Source organism: Hemitrygon akajei, chromosome 16 (genome assembly GCF_048418815.1).
Source record: "Hemitrygon akajei chromosome 16, sHemAka1.3, whole genome shotgun sequence".
In the NCBI taxonomy this organism is placed as follows: Eukaryota; Metazoa; Chordata; class Chondrichthyes; order Myliobatiformes; family Dasyatidae; genus Hemitrygon; species Hemitrygon akajei.
This window is the reverse complement of record NC_133139.1, coordinates 42,231,406-42,246,502: the sequence shown is the minus strand read 5'-3', so window position 1 is coordinate 42,246,502 and position 15,097 is coordinate 42,231,406.

Sequence of the window (15,097 nt, the reverse complement as noted above, 5' to 3'; positions counted from 1 at the left end):
AGACACTAGCAGAACGCAAGAAACGTGTGTGCCAGGGGGCAGAAATGAGTATTGTTGCTATTGCTAATGAGAAGGTGCTTGAGAAGCTGAAAAGTCTGAAGATAGATAAGACACCTGGACCAGATAGACTACACCCCAGGCTTCTCAAAGAGGCAGCTGAGAAGATTGTGGAAGCAATAGTAATTATCTTCCAAGAATCATTAGATTCCAGAATGGTACCTGAGAACTGCAAAATTGCTAATGTACAAAAGTCTTAGGCACATCTAAAAATTCCGTAGAAGCAAAGATGCTTTCAAAAATAACGAATGGAAAGTTTCTATGCTCACTCTTGCCATTGTGTAAAATTGATGATTTGTAGGTAAACTATCACATCGATCACACCCTCACCTTTTAGTTTGGTTGTCCTTCGGCCATTTTGATTCCTTCTACCCCTGTTTCTGTTTTAGTTAATTGGCTTAGTTCATTCAACTCAATGTCATTGATCACGAGCATCCCGCTTGTTATCTTTCTTTCAACTTGTACTGGGCTATATACCTGTGAAGTAATCAACTTATTTTTATTTCAAAAGTGGTCTATTACTTAATATGTTACTTTCTTTAATGAAATACAAAAAAGTTCTTTGTAACATTTAATTTCTTCCGAAATGAATGTTTAGAAATCTAAAATTTGCTCTTTTCTACTGATACACTAATGTAGAAGGCAAAAAAAAATCTAAAGCAAAATTTATATTAAAAAAACTAGGGTGTCTAAGACCTTTGCACAGTACTGTAGATAATTTACCTGGACAAGATGGACTACATCACAAGATTCTGAAAGAGGTAGCTGAAGAGATTGTGAATGATCTTTCAAGACTCACTAGGTTTTTTGAATAGTTTTGGAGGGCTAGAAATTTGCAAATCTTACTCCACTCTTTGGCTGGGTGGGGGGGGGGGGGGAGCAAGAGTCGGAAGAAAGGAAATTATAGTCCAGTTAGCCTGACTTCAGTGGTTGGAAAGATGTTGGAGTCTATTATTAAGGATGAGGTTTTGGGGGTACTTGGAGGAACATGATAAAATAGGCCAAAGTCAGCATGGTTTATAAAGGAAAAATCTTGCCTGACGAATCCGTTGGAATTCTTTGGGGAAATTGTTGTGTACTTAATATATCAGTAGTGTTTGAGTAATATTGTTAATATATTGTTTGATTAAGAACTATTGTTCAATTGAATAATTCATTACTGGTTATGTGTAAGGACAAGTGAATTACGTAGATTATGACACCACTACATGTGTGCCATGCTGATCTCAGTGGTTGGGAAGATGTTGGAGTTCATTGATAAGGATGTGGTTTTGGGGTACTTGGAGGCACATGATAAAATAGGCTGCCATCAGCATGGCTTCCTCAAGGGAAAATCTTGCCTGGCAAATCTGTTGGAATTCTTTGAAGAAATAACAAACAGGATAGACAAAGGAGAATTGATTGATGTTGTGCACTTTGATTTTCAGAAGGCCTTTGACAAGGTGTCACACATGAGGCTGCCTAACAAGCCACGAGCCCATGGTATTACAGGAAAGGTTCTAGTATGGATAAATCAGTGGCTGATTGGCATGAAGCAAAGAGTGGGAATAAAGGGAATCTTATCTGATTGGTTTCCGATGATGAGTGGTTTCCACAGGGGTCTGTGTTGGGACCGATTCTTTTTACGTTATATATCAATGATTTGTATGATAAAATTGATGTCTTTGTTGCAAAGTCTGCAGATGAACTGAAGAGGGCAGGCCATTTTGAGGAAATAAGATGACTATAGAAGGACTTAGACTGATTAGGCAAAGAAGTGGCAGGTGGAATACAGTCTTGGGAAGTGTATGGTCATAATGGATTTCTCTCCATTTCTAAATGGAGAGAAAATACAAGAATCTAAGGTTCAAAGGGATTTGGGAGACCTTGTGCAGGATTTGCTAAAGGTTAATTTGCAGCTTGACTATGTGGTGAGGAAGGCAAATGCAATGTTGGCATTCATTTCAAGAGCACTAGAATCTAAACGGAAGGATGTAAAGTTCAGACTTTATAAAGCACAGGTGAGGCCTCACTTGGAGTATTGTGTGCAGTTTTGAGTCCTTTATCTTAGAAAGAAAGTTCTGAAACTGAAGAGGGTTCATGAAAATGATTCCAGAATTAAACAGCTTGTCATATGAAGGGTGTTTGATAGCTGTGGGACTGTATTCACTGAAATTTAAAAGAATGAGGGTGACTTCATTGAAACCTATCGAATGTGGAAAGGCCTTTAGGGAGTGGATGTGGAAAGGATGTTTCCTGTGGTGGGAGATTCTAAGACTAGAGGACACAGCCTCAAAATAGAGAGGTATCCTTTTAGAACAAATATGAGGAGGAATTTCTTTAGCCAGAGAGTGGTGACTCTGTAGAATTCGTCGCCACAGACAACTGTTAAGGCCAAGTCTTTATTTATATTTAAGACAGAGGTTAATAGATTCTTGATTGGTCTGGGTATGAAGGGATATGGGGAGAAGGCAGGAAATTGGGACTGAGAGGAAAAATGGATCAGCCATGATGAAATGGTGGGGCAGACTCGATGGGCCAAATGGCCTAATTCTGTTCCTATATCTTTCTGGTCTTAAAACAAAAACAAATTAAGACCTGTTCCCCTGGGATCCCATCTTGTCTTTTCAATTAGTTTAATGGTTTGGAGTTACACAACACATTTGCACGTGCACTCTGGCAGAAAGGTATGGACCAGGTGCTGAAAGGCTGTCCTGGCACTCAGTGTTACCTGGATGACATTATTGTTTCTGGTGAGACTGACAAGAGTCATCTTCAAAATCTCAAGGCAGTGTTAAAAAGATTAGAAGACTATGGGTTCAGAGAATGATGCAGCAGGTATGAATTCTTTAAAACAAACATCATTTATTGTGGTCACACCATTGACGCCAAGAATTACACAAGCATGTTGAGAATATTTCCATCTCCCTCTGGTGGATGTCCCAAGGCCAAACGACATGCTACAGTTGTGGTCCTTTTTAGGAATTGTCAATTGCTATAACAGATTCCTGCCAAGCCTGGCTACTGTGCTCCACCCCTTGAACTCAATACTACAGATTGGGAAGAAATGGTAATGGACGAAGCATTGTGAGGTGGCTTTCTAAAAGGTAAAGGAAATGGTGATATCAGACTCTGTACTCCCACATTATGAACTTTGTCCACTGGAGCTTTCTTTGTATCATTCAATATACCATCACTTCCAGAACCAAACATCCGGAGTTAACTCCAGAGCTGTCAGAATCACTTCCTGCAGTCCCAGAGTCAACTCCTACAACCACTGTGGAGGAGGCACCCACACATAAGATTGTGTCACAGCCACAAGTCTCTCCTGCCAAGCAGATTGACCACACCTTACCAGGAAAGACACTATCCCACAAGAGTAAGAAACCCTCCATAGCGATGAAATCTTTAGGCTTGAATGGGACAATTTAAAATTTACTGTGCTGTGGATGTCTGTTTATAGTAAACTATGCATATACTTGAGGTGGATTCTCCATTGAGTTGGAGTTTACAGCTAAGCGGGGATGAGTGTTGTATATTTAATATTTCAGTAGTATCTGAGTAATATTGTAAATATATTGTTTGATTAAACATTTTTGTTCATTAGAATAACTCTTTATGGCTTATATGTAAACATGTGAATTGCATATGTCATGATGATACCATGTGATACATGTTTGCCTTGTTTACCGTAAAAACAAACTAAGACCCATTCTCAGGAGCTTCCATCTTTTCCTTTCAAATAGTTCAATGTTTTGGAGTTACAGAAACATACTGAAATAACAGGCAGGATAGATAAAGGAGAGTCAGTGGATGTTGCTTATTTGGATTTTCAGAAGACCTTTGACTAGGTGCCACACATAAGACTGCTTAACAAAATATGAGCACATGATATTACTGGAGAGGCATTAGAATGGACAGAAGATTGGTTCACTGGCAGGAGGCAAAGAGTGGGAATAAAGAGAGCCTTTTCCTGTCAGAGTTTTTGGATATGGCCCAAGTGTGGAAAGAGAGACTGAAGTGGGTCGATAGTTCACAAACTTTAATGCAAACAGAATTTTAAGGGAAAGGAAAACAATAAATGCTTGGCCAAAAGAGCCGTTAACTAAAACTCGCAAACAGAAAACTAGCTGCCAACACCGCAGCTGAAAGGAATATCAAAATATAAAATGAATACTGCTGGTCTCCAGTGTCAGTCAACTCAATAGTCCACTTACTCTGGGAAGGCCAAATGCAACCAGGCACCATAACATTGCTGTGCTTTGCTCAAGTCTCAACAAGTGCTATATCGAAAAAAAGGGAGTTAAATACCATCATAATTAAATAGTAGTTATCTGACATGTACATATTCACCAGTGCAACTGCTGAATCTGCTGTGTAGCCCACCTGTGGGGGCATGTAGACCCTGCAGTAGAGTCCATGGTTGTGACATTTCTGGTTGGCTGCTGACGACGACTGGTGTACCGCAGTGGTCAGTGTTGGGACCTTTTCTTTTCACATTGTATGTCAATAATTTGGATGAAGGAAGTAATGGCTTTGTGGCCAAGTCTGCGGATAATATGAAGATAGGTGGAATAATTGAGGAAGCAGGGTGTCTGCAGAAGGACTTAGGCAGATTGGGGAAATGGGCAAAGAAGTAGAAGATGGCATATAACATAGGGAAGTGCATGGCCATGCACTTTTTGTAGAGGAATAAAGGCATGGAATATTTTGTAAATGGGGAGAAGATTAAAAAATCAGAGGTGCAGAGGGACTTGTGAGTCCTTGTGTGGGATTTCCTAAAGGTTAACTTGCAGGTTGAGTTGGTGGTGAGGAATGCAAATGCAATGTTAGCATTCATTTTGAGAGGACTAGAATAGAAAAGCAAGGATGTAATGCTGAGGCTTTATAAGGTATTTGCCAGACTGCACTTGGAGTACTGTGTGCGGTTTTCAAAATGAAGAAATGATGTGCTGGCATTGGTGACAGTCCAGGGGATGTTCATGAGAATGACCCCAGAAACGAAAGGGTTAACATATGAGGAGTGTTTAATGGCTCTGGGGCTGTACTCATTGGAGATTAGAAGAGAGGGGAGGGGGTATCGTATTGAAAGCATTCAATGTTGAGAAGTCTGCATAGAGTGAATATGGAGAGGATGTTTCCTATAGTGGGGGAGTCTAGGACCAGAGGGCACAGCCTCAGAACTGAGGGACATCCACTTAGAGCAGAGATGAGGAAAATCTTCTTTAGCCAGAGGGTGGTGAACCTGTTGAATTCTTTGCTGCACATGTCTAAGCAGGCCATGGCTTTGGGTATATTTAAGGTGCAGGTTGACAGGTTCTTGATTATCAGGGTGTCAAATGCTATGGGGAGATGGCTGGAGAAAGGTAATGAGAGGGACAATAAATCAGCCATGATGGATTAGCAGAACAGACTTGATGCACTGAATGGCCTGGTCCTGCTCCCAGGTCTTAAGATCTTATGGTCCCTGCAGCAGCTGAGTGAGATATGAAAGCATTTGGCAAAGTTTGTCTCTTTCAAAAGACCATTCCAATAGAGTTTCAGGCCCAGGTAGGTCAGAAATTGGAGTCCATTGTAGTTTTCACAATCATGTTGTCCTTACATAATTTCTAGACTCTAAATATATTGAAATGACTGAAGATTAAAAAGAAAACAACTCTTTAGAAGTTCTGCTACATTTTGCTCTGTAGTTTGTAGAAATGTCCGTTGTTTTCATTTTGAGATCTTCAGGTCGTCACCTGCTGCACTCATGACTGACTATGTGGCTAGGCACAGTTCAAATGCCATCTATAAACTTGCATTGTTGGCAGAATTTCAGATGGTGAGGGAAGAGTTTACCAGAGTGAGATATACCAGTTAGTTAAGTGTTGTCATAGCAACAACCTTGCACTCAGCGTCGGCAAAACCAAAGAGCTGATTGTGGACTTCGGAAAAGGTAAGAGGCGGGAACACAAACCAGTCACCAGGATCAGAAGTGGAGGGAGTGAGCATCTTCAAGTTCCAGGGTGTCAGTATCTCTGAGGACCTAACATGGTCGCACATATTGATGAGGCTATAAAGAAGGGAAGACAGTGGCTATATTTCATTTGGAGTTTGAGGAGATTTGGCTTGTTAACTAAAGCACATGAAAACTTCTACAAATGTACCCTAGAGATCATTCTGACTGGCTGCATCGCCATCTGGTATGGGAGGGGGGTGGTGGTGGCTATTGCACAGGATTTGTAAAATTAGTCAGCTCCATCACGAGCACTAGCATCCGTAGTATCAAAGACATCTTCAAGCAGTGGTGCCTTAGGAAGATGGCATCCATCATTAAAGACCCCACCATCCAGGACATGCCCTCTTCTCATTATTACCATTGGGAAGGTGGTACAGAAGCCTGAAGGTGCACACTCAGCAATTGAGGAATAGCCTCTTTTCGTTTGCCATTCAATTTCTACATGGACATTGAACCCTTGGGCACTACCTCGCTACTTTTTTATATCTACTTTTGCACTACTTGTTTTAACTTAACTATTTAATATGTATACTTACTGTGATTCAGTTTTTTTCCTCAATATTTATTTATCATGGATATCATTGTACTACTACCGTAAAGTTAACAAATTTCATGACAAATGCTGGTGATATTAAACCTGATTCTGATTCCTAACACACACCTGGACTGTCTCAGATTCTGTAGCCTTCCTGCAGAGACCTTATCTCCAGCCTTATAATGATGGTCCAGGTATATGTAGACACAGCAGAACAGGATCTTGTCTATCAACACCACTGAATCATACATTACAAAGGAAGGGCACTCGATTAATCCCAATTTTCTTCTCAGGGGCTCTAAGGATTTTCCCCAGTAGTATTTATCCAAGCCCCATTTGAATGTTGCAAATGAATCTGATTTCATCAATCTTTCAGGCAATGTGTGCTCAAAACCAATTTCTGGCTGTGTTTTACCCCTGGTTCATTTATTATTAATCTGAAATCTGTGTTCCTTTGGTTACTGCCTCCTTCCAAAATTGTTAATAGGAGTACTGCACAGACGCAACAGAAACGCACCCCCCCCCCCCACCACCACCACCGCAAGTCCGGTGAAGTGTTTTAAAAACCCAGCCTCTATAAAAGAGACCTACCATCTAGCAGAGGGGTCATCGGTGGAGTAGTCTGAGGCAGATAATAAGGCTTTGGCTCAACAGGGCTTTGGTGAGAACAGGTGGAGGCAAGGTAACTAAGTTCATTCCTTATTTCTTATTTAAATCTTGAGAGAATAGGGAGCATGTCTACAGAGCCAGTGTTCTGCTCTGGGTGACAGATGTGGGATTTTTGGGAGACTTCCAGCCTCCTCAATGGCCACAACTGCACCAGGTGCATCAAGATGTAGCTCCTTAGAGACTGGGTTAGGGATCTGGAGCTGCAGCTCAATGACCTTTGGCTTGTAAGGGAAAGTGAAGCAGTGATAGACAGGACTACAGGGAGGTAGTTACCCCAAGACTACAAGAGACAGATAGATGGGAACTGTCAGGAGACGGAAGGGAAAATGTCAGATAGTGGAGAGCACCTTGTGGCCATCCCTCTCAACAGTAAGTACTCCATTTTGAGCACCGTTGGGGGGGGGGGTCACGTTATCTGGAGGAAGCAACAGCGGGCACGCCTCTGGCACTGAGTCTGGCCCTGTTGATCAGAAAGGTAGGGAACTGAAGAGGATGGCAGCAGTAATAGGGGGCTCTATAGTCAGGGGGACAGATAGACAATTCTGTGGATACAAAAAGGAAAACACAATGGTAGTTTGCCTCCCTGGTCCCAGGGAGGTGCCAAATAAGAAGAATGGGCAAAAAAGTGGCAGATGGGAAATGTTGGGAAATGTATGATAATGCATTTTGGTAAAAGGAACCATTGTGCGGACTATTATATGAATGGGAAAAAGGTTCAATCTTCAGAGGTGCAGACGGACTTAGGAGTCCTTGTGCAAGACTCCCTGAAGGTCAATTTACAAGTTGAGTCTGTGGTCAAGAAGGTAAATGCAATGTTGGCAGTTATTTCAAGGGGAATGGAATAAAAAAGCAATGCTGAGCCTATAGGACCCTAGTCAGGCTCCACTTGGAGTGTTGTCAACAGTTTTGGGCCCCATATCTCAGAAAGGATGTGACATCATTGGAGAGAGTCCAGAGGACGTTCAAGTGGATGATTTCAGGAATGAAGGGGTTAGCGTATGAGGAGAGTTTTGCAGCTTTGGGCCTGTATTCACTGGAACTTCGAATAATGCATGGGGATGTCATTGAAACCTACCGAAAGTTGACAGGACTAGATAGGGTGGATGTGGAGAGGATGTTTCCTGTGGTGGGGGTATCCAGATCTAGAGGGCACAGCCTCAAAATTGAGAGGTGACCTATCAGAACAGAGGTAGGGCGGAATTATTTTTAGCTAGGGAGTAGTGAATCTGTTGAATGCTGTGCCCCAGACTGCAAAGGAGGCCGAGTCTGTGGGTATATTTAAGGCAGAAGTTGATCTTTTTCTGATCGGTCAGGGCATCAAAGGATATGGCAAGAAGGCAGGTATATGGAGTTGAGATCCGGATCCGGATTCAGCCATGATGGAACTGCAGAGCAGACTCGATGGGCTGAATGGCCCAATCCTGCTCCTATGTCTGATGGTCTTGTGGTCTAAAAGAGACAAAATTTCTCATTTGTTTGTATCATTGTTTATACGTGTTTATATAAGCAGAAAACCAACTATTTTGTAATGATGAAAGGCCAGTGACCAGGCATGTTAACTCTGTTTCCTCTTCACTGATGAATCCTGACTTGCTGCAAGCTCCAGACATGTTCTGTTTATCAACTAGCTGCCTTGAGGCTCAGAGGAGAGTGATTGTCTCCAGACTATGCAAATCAAGCAGCTTTCAGGCTTGTCCATGACTGCTTGCTGCCAAAGTGACGTTGGGGATGCTGCATCCGCTCTCTGCACAGAGAGAGGAGGAACCATCCAGGCTTTGTGATCAATACCACTGACAAAGTAGCTTCCTATCAGACAGACAGAAACGCCAGCACCAACACTGGCAGGAAATAAAACCGCTCATACCTCATATCCGTCCTGCCCCAGCCCGGAAAGCCTTTGAAGACACTCTTTAATGGTCACTGACTGGACACTGTTGTTGATCTTTTTAAAGGAGAAGATGAAACTCCATCTTTAACTACTAATCCTCTGGGTATCGCAAACATATTGGTGTACTTGGTGAAGGAGACAGGGTATTCAGTGGTATGGCCTGGGGGTTCAGCAGAAGAAGCTCTTCCCTGCTCTGGGCATCTTCATGTCAAAAAGCTGGAAAACAGTCCCAGGGGTTCATCTGTTAACCAGAAAGTCTTAGAGTTTAGTCACTATATGATGACATTAGGAGGAGGAAGAGGAGCTTAGGAGAACGATGGCACCTAACAGCGACTCCTTTGCTTGCATCTTTGGACACAGTTCTATTTCTACCTTTAATATCTCTATTTTTCCCTTTCAGGTTTCTTTTGAAGACCCTGACTTGGAGGTACACGCTGACTTGGGTTCTTTGCAGGAACGGGGCCTGCTCTCGGGCTCTCACGACTGGTCGCTATTCGATATGCCAAGGATGCTGCCTAGAAGACTAGTGCACCTTCAGGGTTCTGGGATTTTGTGGCTCTGGAGGCGGGTGGACTCGAGGTCTGTGCTGCCGCAGGAAACTGATGTGTCATGGGAGATGGAAGATCAAAAGCAGCAAGTTGGCTCCTGGCTGTGTCCAGAGGCCCGAGTTCTTTGGGCACAGAGCTCAGAAGAAGTGATGCAACAGATTTTTAACATTGTAAATCAGTGAATTGTTTGTTATGCCTCCCCCCCTCGCTGTAAAATGGGGACACCTCTTTTTCCCTTATTAGGGAGAGAGAGAGAACCTGGTATGTTGAATTACCGGGTGAATGAGTAGTCTTCGGATACTGCAAGACTGTGTCTTTATTGATGCTTTGCTGCACACTTGAGTGCTCAGTGGGTGTTGTTGATGCTTCTTTTGCTGGTGGGGGAGTGGGGGGAGGAGCTTTGCTGCTGCTTATGCGTGAGAGGGGGGAGCTGGGGGTCTTTGGGGTTCTAACATTTAACTGTCATTCATTCTTTGGGGTACTCTGTTTTATGGATGTTTGCGAAGAAAAGGAATTTCAGGATGTATATTGTATACATTTCTCTGACATTAAATGTACCTTTGAAACCTTTGAACCTTTGAAGGACATATGACTACTTTTTAATTTCTGTTTTCTTTGCACTACTTATTTTAACATAACTATTTAATAGACATATCTCTACTTGTTGTAATTCAGTTTTATTTCTCTACATTTAGCATGTGTTGCATTGTACTGCTGCCATAAAGTTGATGAATTTCATGACATATGCCAGTGACATTAAACCTGATTCTGATTCTGACACTCCACTTTATAGGATCGGATAGAAAACTATTGGCTTCATACTTACCCCACACATTTCAAGAGTTTCGATGAATGGGCTGAATATGGAGTTTAAAATCAGGTGCTCATCCAAGACCCACCTACAATGCTCTGTGGGTCACGTCATCTACGTTCCACTCAGACCCTGTTCTGAACCACACTTGAAGGACACAACTGGCTGGTATTTTCTAGCAGCCATCTGAAGGAGCTGCTGTTAACAACCTGGAAGAGCATGTCTCGAATCTTGTGCACTACGGGATCAATGGAGGATTTTGTAGGGGAATGATTGATGGAAGAAGATGCAGGATGTTCTACATGAGTAATTGAAGACATTGCACTGATATTGTATCTCTATTCCATACTCCTCAGCTTCTGCTGTTCATTGTGTATTCCCCTTGACTCATTTGCCTCCCCACATGTTTCCACACACTCTTCAGGGTTGAATTCCATTTGTCAGTTTGCCATCCAGCTAACCAGTCCATTGATCCTTCATCATTAGCAACATTCTTCTTCATTATAAATGACAGAGCCAATCTTCATTCTGTTCTTAATCTCCTGAGCCGCACAATCAAGCTTTATCATCCGTTAGAACAATCATGGAACTTTGTGCTGAGCCAAAGGAGATGCATTTCATTCATGATTCCAGCCACTGCCCTTGTGTTGCATTCAATTTGGCAATTTTTTGTGGATTCATGTGGTGCTTTGTAAAATGCTTTGATATGATCCCTCTGCACTGACCTCATTTGATCCTCTTGATCCTTCCTGGAGAACTATTGGGATAATAAAAGTGAAGGTGAACTGAATAGTGTTTATTTTTCATATAGGTAACGTGCAAACACACACAAAATGCTGGAGGAATTCAGCAGGCCAGGCAGCGTCTAGGAAAAGAGTATAGTCAATGTTTCAGCTCAAAATGTCAACTGTACTCTTTTCCATAGATGCTGCCTGGCCTGCTGAGTTCCTCCAGCATTTTGTGTGTGTAGCTCGGATTTTCAGCATCTGCAGATTTTCTGTTGTTTGGAATATGCAAATACACCAGTTCATAAATGGTATTTAATAACGCTTCCAAATATAATTCATTATGTGATTGATAACAGTAACAGTTAAAAGTAATGCACTTACTATCCTTGTACACGCATGGATTGTCGTGTTAACCTTCGAGATGAATCACAGTCATAGAAAAACACCAAATCCACACTGACCATTAATCATCCATTGACACTAATCATGTGTTACTCCCATTTTTAATTCTCCCCACATTTTTATAAACTGCCTCTAGATTCTACCACTCACCTACACACAAGGGATAACCTGTTGATGCCAATTAACATAATCATATGCACATCTTTGTGATTTGGAAGGGAACTTTTAATTCTTTTACATCTTTTTCTTTCAGATGTGGTTCTGCTACTGTTGGAGACTGTGATCTATAGTTCAATGGTGTGTTTTTGGACTGATTGAGCAATTTGGCACTTTGCTGTTTCCAAGAAGGTTCCAGGAGGCCAAGAACCATAGAGACCATGCACAAGCCCACGATCGATGCAATTTCTTGCTGAGGAAGATTGAAAACATCAAGGCAAGAGCGGAAGGCGAGTGAGTATTCAGCACTGCCGTCAGCCCCTCACTCGCTGCTCCTGGAGGAAAGTATCTGTGTGTGATGGACTCTCTCCCTCCCGCTTGTTCCCTGCTACCAAAGGAAGGTCCCTGCATTTGAATGATCTCTCTCTCTCTCTCTCCCCCTCGATGCTGACAGAGGATGGTACCAAAGTTCTGGGTCTGTGGATTGGACTGTAGTTCAAATTATGATGTCACTCCTTTTTTTTGTTGCCATTTTGGGCGGCTTTGAACCAGGTTGGCCTGCAGATAATGAAAAGTGAGCTGAGCTGAAAATGGACTCTGTTGATATTGTCTTTTATATTTGGTGCTTTCGCTCAGTCTTTCTTGTTGCCATTTGCGTGATTTGCCTTTTGCGTGTGAGGGAGTGTAGATTTTTTTTGAACGGGCTCTGTAGTTTTCTTTGTTTCATGGCTGTCTGTGGGGAAGACGAATCTCGGCTGTAAACTGTATGCATACTTTGATAATAAATGCACTTTGAACCTTGGAATCCTTTGAACTGTGTCACCTGGCAAAAACATGAATGGTCAGAGGGTGAACATGCAAACCCCATATACCCAGCACTGGAGGTCAGAATCGAATCTGGGTCTCAAATGTTTTGAGTCAGCATCTGCACCATTGTGCTGCTCCACAAGCTTTGGAGTATTGGTTTCAACGAGGAAATCCAGTGTATCATTGTTATTGAGAGCGTCCTGAGCAACTGAATCACTGCCTGATTCGGAAATTGCACCATCTCGGATCGCAAGACCCTGTAGCGGATAGTGAGGTCAGCTGAGAAGATCATCAGGGTCTCTCTTCCCGCCATCACGGACATTTACACTACACGCTGCATCCGCAAAGGAAACAGCATTATGAAGTACCCCATGCACCCCTCATACAATCTCTTCTCCCTCCTGACGTCTGGGAAAAGGCTCCAAAGCATTTGGGCTCTCATGACCAGACTATATAACAGTTTCTTCCCCCAAGCTATCAGACTCCTCAACACCCGAAGCCTGGACTGACTTAAAATACCTTGCCCTACTGTCCTGTTTATTATTTATTGTAATGCCTGCACTGTTTTTATGCACTTTATGCAGTCCAGTGTAGGTCTGTAGTCTAGTATAGATTTCTCTGTGTTTTTTTTTATTACGTAGTTCAGTCTAGTTTTTTGTACTGTGTCATGTAAACCATGGTCCTGAAAAATGTCTCATTTTTACTGTGCACTGTACCAGCAGTTATGGTCGAAATGACAATAAAAGTTGACTTGACTTGACTTGACTTATTGTAAAACTCAAAAAATCCAAACTATTCTTTAACTAGTGCACTAACATATCACACGGTAAACTGTAGAATGCATTCTGGATAACATTAGCACCTATAGAGTTCTCAGCAGTAAAATTAATGAGTACTTTTACTAGGATCCAGTAAAATGTGCTTGTGAGTGTTTAGAATCCCTGTACTACATCCTTCTCACACAATGAAAATATCTCTAGGTTTGCCTCTGCAAATTTTGAATGTTTCTATTTGGATGAAATACCAATAATGGAAGTAGGATGAGGGAATGAATTAAGCTCATTGGGTAATGTAATGAGTTGACTTCAGTGGGATTTTTAAAGTTACCATATATTTTTGCTGACACATTTGATTTAAAAAAAGACAATGATTTAATTTGCCAGAAATAACATGCAGAGTGTTAATTAGATTGTGACGAATAGACAATAGAGCTAACTGAAATTATTTTGTGGCCTAAACCCATTAGAAACAAAGTGAAACTCCTCCAAAGATACTAATCAGTGGCAATGTAATTGAACGAGTCAACAGACGCAAAGGGCCCCACTGGTCCCATAATCCTAGGACCATTTACAATGAGAAGGAAATGGGTTCAGATGGGAACTGAGTACGGGGAAATGGAGATTTGAGTAAAGGAGCTGAAGATTTTTGAGGGGCAGTGAGGATGGATGTGGTGAAATGGTGACTAATTGAGTGGAAGGAGAGAGGGGTGAAGTCAAGTTCAGTCCTATAGCAGAGTTTTGTACGGGGCCACGGGGTGGGAGAATATCACAAAGAATGTGCTGATTTGAATTTCAAAAGAGAACCATGTCCTTATCAACAGAATAGATTAACTTGTGCAGAACTTCGTAGAAATGAGGCACAATTGTGCCTGTCCTTCTTTTGAAGATAAATTCCTCAGCCTGTCAGAAGAGAGAGAGAGCGGATGTTTATAACAATGTCTGGTCAATGGTTTTATTCTGAACGCACATTGAGTTTGCAACTGTATTTTAGTCTTTCTTTTTTTTGCAGAAAGGGGTCTGTTTAATGTGAAGTTTATCAAGTGTTCAAGCTTCATCCATTCCTGTTTCACTGCACGTACTCCAGTTTGATTGCATACTATTGTTTATTAGAGGAGCCTCTTCAGGGGACAACTGCATTGGTCACCCCCACATTCACGACTTTGACTGAGAGTGACTTTGCTGAATTGGAAACCAAATTGTTTCTTACTCTGTTCACCCCACTGAAATCAGCTTTTGTTTTTCCTGTGCTGGTGTCACACATGGACCATCATCAGGCCACAGAAAGATCGACCATTAGAAGAAGCTAACTAGTCCGTGCTGATAGAGGGCCATTAAGGGTGTTATTCTCAAAATGAACTTCAGTTTCGTAATGACTTCTTCTGATTGTGTAAGCAGAGTCCTGTGGAGCAAGCTGATACAACACAGACCCCTCTGTGTGATAGCAGTGTTTCCAAGTAACTAATAAGAATAAGTGCCTGCTATTTCTGGCAATTTCCATAAGAACTAGCTGTGCTTATGCTGCAGTTATGACTTGAAGGGGTCATTGAGGGTTGGAGTAACATTGAGAAAAAAAAATCAAAGGACATATAACAGAGAACTAGGCAATCATCAGCCATCGTTTCTCTGAGAAAACCCAGTGCATACAATCAGCAAGGTGAAAACAAATTGGAGAATATTAGCATATTCGACATAAGCTGGTACAGTTAAAGGGCATTTTGCTAATAATGTTGTTACTTTGAA